This window comes from Eutrigla gurnardus (genome assembly GCF_963514095.1).
Source record: "Eutrigla gurnardus genome assembly, chromosome: 24".
Lineage (NCBI taxonomy): Eukaryota > Metazoa > Chordata > Actinopteri > Perciformes > Triglidae > Eutrigla > Eutrigla gurnardus.
In genome coordinates, this window is record NC_139935.1 from 9,828,850 (window position 1) to 9,834,849 (window position 6,000).

Sequence of the window (6,000 nt, forward strand, 5' to 3'; positions counted from 1 at the left end):
ACGGGGAGAATCGGAGCCTCCGCCTCTTCGCCGCCGCCCCTCAGCTGTTGATCCTGGGTGTGACCGGCTTTCACACTTTTCCAAAAGTGGAGCGTATGCCCATCTCGCGAATGTAGAGTCCGACTCTGCTGCTGCCGTCATCTTCTCCTCAATCACTAGCAGTAAGAGGAAGTAAACATTTGCGCGGATTTATTTCTCCTCTGTGGATCTCGCAGTGATGGCGAATTTGTTTAAAAATAACACACCAATTGATTCCGGGTTTAAAATGCATTGTAACGCGCGTTACTGAGATTTGTACCGAGTAAAATATTACCAACTTTTTTTTTGTAATGCCTTACATTACAGCAAAACGTAATGCATTACAGTAATGCGTTACTTTTGTAACGCGTTACTCCCAACACTGAATATATAAATTTGAATATTCCAATATTTAAAAAAATATGGAATGGAATTTGAATAGGGTTATAGGGGAATATTGACAACTCTAATTTCCAATACAAACATAAAAAGCCATAGTGAAATTTGACAAAAGAAAAGTTGTATTTAGACTTGTTTTTTATGAAGGTGCTAGAGAGCTGAAGGTTGTTCCATCCTTAGTTGTGTCAGATCATTTATGTTCATGTCATAATGTTTTAGATTTGTGGAAGGATCCTCCTACAAGTTTCGGACAAGGGTGACTGTGCCAGCCAGACCTGGCGGCGAGTCTGAACGAGAGTGGACATCAGACGCCCCATTTCCCTCGACATTACAGTTTTTCTCAAATGCTAAAACACAAAAGCCAATCCTCTAAACCAAATGACCAGTTGTCTAAACACATTTACTAAATCTAGCAATCATTTGCCAATATCATAAACACATTTCACATGAAGACACAATTCACAAAACACAATCCTCCGTTCTCATAAATCTAAACACATTTTTCCTTGCTAAAACACAAGTTGCAAAAGAACTCTGCTCATATTCTCAAATGAAAGCTCATGTGATGCAAAATGGCTGCCACAGTCAGCAATATTTGAACACAATGAACACACCTGGCGTCACTCATTACACACAACGACTCAAAATTGAAGACACTTGTTGCTAATGCTGTGACCACGTGTATAAAAGCAAGTTCAGAGTGCACAGTTTGCTGAAGATTCCAAACAAATACAATGGATGAAGGCAGAGTCAGAGGAAGAGGAATTCGAGTGAGAGGAGGGAGAGGAGCTGGCCGTGGAAGAAGAGGAGCAGGCCAACGAGGAAGAGGAGTTCGAATCAGAGGAGGAAGAGGAGCAGGCCAACGAGGAAGAGGAGGAGGCCAACAAGGGAGAGGAGAAGGTCCAGGAGGGAGAGGAGAAGTTCCAGGAGGAAGAGGAGCAGGCCAACGAGGAAGAGGAGCAGGCCAACAAGGGAGAGGAGCAGGCCAACAAGGGAGAGGAGAAGGTACATTTACATTTACATTTACATTTACATTTATGCATTTGGCTGACGCTTTTATCCAAAGCGACTTACAATCGAGGATAAAACATTCAAACAACAGCACAATGTGAGGGAAACTAAGCTAAGTCAAGTGCTAAGTCAAGTGCAGCATTAGGCTTGGAGAAAATCTCTTAAGAGTTTTCTTGAAGGTGGAGAGGGTATCTGTAGTACATTTACATTTATGCACATTTATGTCCAGGAGGGAGAGGAGAAGGTCCAGGACGAAGAGCAAGACGACCTCGCACCATCATTACGGACGAGATGCGAGCAACAGTCATTGACCATGTCATTGTCCATGGCATGACAATGGCTGAAGCAGGACTAAGAGTCCGTCCAAACCTGAGTAGGTTCACCGTGGCCACCATTATCAGGGCATTCAGACAACACAACAGGTATTGTACTCTATTGCTTTCTTTGTCACAATACAGTTTTACAAGCCTGTGAAAGTAGTCTATTGGTTTCAAATCAGTTGTTATTGTAAAACATGTCAATTGACAACACATGTTTTTTTCTTTAGAGTTGAAAGAATGCCGCATAGAGGTGGGAGGGTTGACATATTTACAGCGGCACAAGAAACCCTCATTGTGGATATGGTTCGTGAGAACAACCTCATCAGACTCCGGGAGATCAGAGACAAAGTCATTGCCGATAATGTCAACTTTGAGGGCATTGATGATGTTATCTTGGCCACAATAGACAGAGTTCTCCAGCGCCAAAAGATGCGGATGAAACAGGTCTATAGGGTTCCCTTTGAGCGCAACTCTGCGCGACACAAAGACCTACGTTACGAGTATGTGCAAGTAAGTATACATCCATGTTCACAGTACAGTTAGTGGACATACTGTGTTGCTCAGTGGCCTACATTACTTCTGGACAATACTGTGCTACCTGATTGACTTCTGAACACCTGTGCACTTTCACATTTTCACAGAGGATATTACAGTTGGACGCGATGGCCAGACGTCATGAGTACCTCTTCCTGGATGAGGCTGGCTTCAACCTGCAGAAACGAAGGCAAAGAGGCCGTAACATCATTGGCCAAAGAGCAATCACTGAGGTTCCTGGCCAACGGGGGGGTAATATTACTCTTTGTGCAGCCATGGGTTCAGAGGGGCTTGTCCACCGGCATGCTGTCCTTGGGTCTTACAACACCCAACGTCTCCTCACCTTCCTAGAGGAACTAAGAGACATCCTCCTGGACCGCCAACAACACCATCCTGGGCCTGCACATCCCATTTATGTGATCATTTGGGACAATGTCCGCTTCCACAGAACGAACCAAATCAGAGAGTGGTTCACCACCAACAGTGACCAGTTTTTAAACGTCTGTCTGCCACCCTACTCCCCTTTCCTGAACCCTATAGAGGAGTTCTTCTCATCGTGGAGATGGAAGGTTTATGACCGACAACCATACACCAGAGAGAACCTCCTAAGGGCAATGGAGCTGGCCTGTGGTGACATCCCAGTGGAAGCCTTCCAAGGATGGATGCGCCATTCCAGGGCGTTTTTCCCGCGGTGCCTGGCAAGACAGAATATAGCCTGCGATGTGGATGAGGTGATGTGGCCTGATGCAGCTCATCGACATGATGCTGCACAGTGATTGTGGTGTGTGTGGTGTGAATAAACTAAACAAAAAAACTTCACATCCTGAACATGTTTTCAAGAGTACTGTTGTGGGCAATAGATTCTGTTTTTGCATTGAGTTGTGTTACAGTAGTGTACATGCAGTATTTTCTATAGATTTATACTCTTCATATGAAACTCACAAATCTAAATGCCTAATCCTCTACAGAGATCTAAGAAGATCCGTTACTGTAAAGTTTCTAAAAATATGCATTGGCAGTTATGAAACAAAGAACCTTCTCACAAATTGAGCATTGTGTTTTCAATTGTTTTGCTTTAGTGTGTAATGATGTGTATAGTGTTTACATTTTTGAAAGCTTCGAGCTGCTCTTTTGGTGTGAAAGTTTGAGTTTTGAAGTGAAAAGGTGTGGTTGTGTTTATGTAGCTTTAGAAAAAGGGTGTTGTGTTTAGACATTGGGGAACATAGAGGAAACGTTTGTGAAATGTGTTTTAGCATTTGAGAAAAACTGTAATGCAAAAGCCTGCAGCGAGGCATCGCTGAGGCTGATGGTGGGTACGTCCACTTCAGCCTGCTGCAGGGAAGCTGATCGGCCCGATTGCCTGTTGTACATAATACTACACACGCATGGCTTGATGTTTTTTTTAATGAGCGCCGTCTGCATATATTTCTAGTCAACACTCGACATCAGCGCATGTGAATACGAGCGGATCTGTGCGAGCAGGCAGCGGATTTGGACGGAGACACACAGCCGCATTTTTATTAGAAAAGCACCGGTCCGATTCTGGTCCGGTTCCGCTCACACCATGAGTCTGAAGAATGAAACAGCTGATCAGGGTCGCGGGGGGGCTGGAGCCGATCCCAGCTGTCATTGGGCGAAGGCGGGGTACACCCTGGACAGGACGCCAGTCTATCGCAGGGCCGACATGTAGAGACAAACAACCATTCATGCTCACATTCACACCTACGGGCAATTTAGAGTCACCAATTAACCTATCCCATATTTGACATAATACATTCAATTAATATATTCATTATTTGAGTTTTACATGGGTGAGATTGTAGAGATTTACTTTACTTATTTTTGAGTTATTTTTTGGGACTATTGAAGTGTTTTATATTGAGAGGAGTTTCTCTTAATTTGTCCACAGTTTATGATGTAATACACTTAAGCATCACAATCTACAGTCTCCAGCAACAGCAACACTCTCTGCCTGTCTACAACCCCACCTTCTGTCTGACTACCTGTCTAACTGCCTGTCTACAAGGCGGGCCTTATCTGTCTGTGTACAGACACTTAAGTATAGTGGGACCCATGTGTTTAACAGCTTTCTGGGTGTGAAGTTATGTTTGAGATGTACCAAAACCCAATGTTGGAGCTTATGTATAATGCTTTGCGAATAAATTTGATATTTTTCAATTGGGTAGCAAAATTCAGGGACATTTTCAGAGTTGGAAAATGTCTATGGTAATTAACGGGAATTAATGGGAATAAATGGGAATAAACCTGGAATTTACAAAATTGAAGGTTGGCCCTTAACAGGTCAGGGATTTTAAAGGTCCCATATTATACTGTTTTTCATCAATTCCACACAGCCGTCGGAGGTCCAACAACACTGGAGCCCTGTTGTACCAGTGGGGGGGCTGCAGAGACCATGCAGGAGTCACTTGTTTTCCTCATCCTGGGAGTTGACAGGCTCAGGGAGGACCAGTTTATAGGTGTAGAGACCAGAGAAAACCTGTTTTTCATAATATGGGACCTTTAACAAACGGATTTATATTTCATATCAAACATTTAGATTTAATATATTTTTACAAGAAAAGTAAATATGACAAAGTTCACAAATATTGCTGTAAATGTGGTAAAAAGTGACTTTAAAATATTCACACCACTTTTTTAAACGTTAAGAGCTAAATGTGGCAAAATGTAGTCGTTCATTTGACATGTGAAAGTGTGTCATGTGAAAAAACAGAGCGATACATCAAATTATGTACTATATATGTATTTATTTTCTTTTGCACAAGGATTCCAGAGGAGCAGTCGTTGGATCTCAGGCTCCTCCAACAAAGCTCATTAAATGTGTCCAAAACAAAATCACAGCAGTTCAAAATGACAACGTACGACATGAAATAGTCTAGGAATCAAATATAGGCATAAAATGTAACATAGAAACATGAACTGAGAGATTTGTGGTCGATTGTAATTCCAAAACAAATATACAAAGTCAAGATTTCAGTGTTCTACTTCAACTGCATCGACCTGCTGCATATGTTTCTTATGTTTATTCAGATTGTTTGCTTAGTTATGACCATATTTCTCATCAAAATCTGTTCAGTACAAAAATGAGCAAACTCCCTGAGACAGATGCTTCATCATTATTCTATAAACAGACTTTTATTTTGAAATTTGCTTTGATTTACTGATCATCCCATGGCCTCATATTTGTTAGTTTTTGGTATTTTTGTTTCATTTTGCTTTTTGCTTTCTCTTCTCATCATATAAAACATCGTCATGAATAAAAAGTCACGATAAACAACAACATTCCTTAAACTAAGTCAAATGAGCTCAAAACTTATAAAAAATAGCAAAATCAAATACAACTGTTGATGATATGAGCAAAATGATTAATAAGAGTAAAATCCTGAAATACAAAATCATATACTTTTTTTATAAAGAACAACATTAAGTCAACACTTATGTATAAAAAGAAGCAGAATTCTTATGAAATATAAACATTGGTTCATCACAAATTAAGCTGTTCATTGTGATTCTCTTCAGCTAAATGTGTCCTGCTGCCCAAATCAACATCAGAACAACAATGAGCCATGTGAACCACAAGGGGGCGCTGACGTGAAGTCATGACATGTGACTAGCAGATGATGTTGTCTCTGAGACCTCCAACAGGACTCTGCAGTCCTGGTGCTGGGAGATTTCAACCACGTCTCCATGAAGAAAGCTC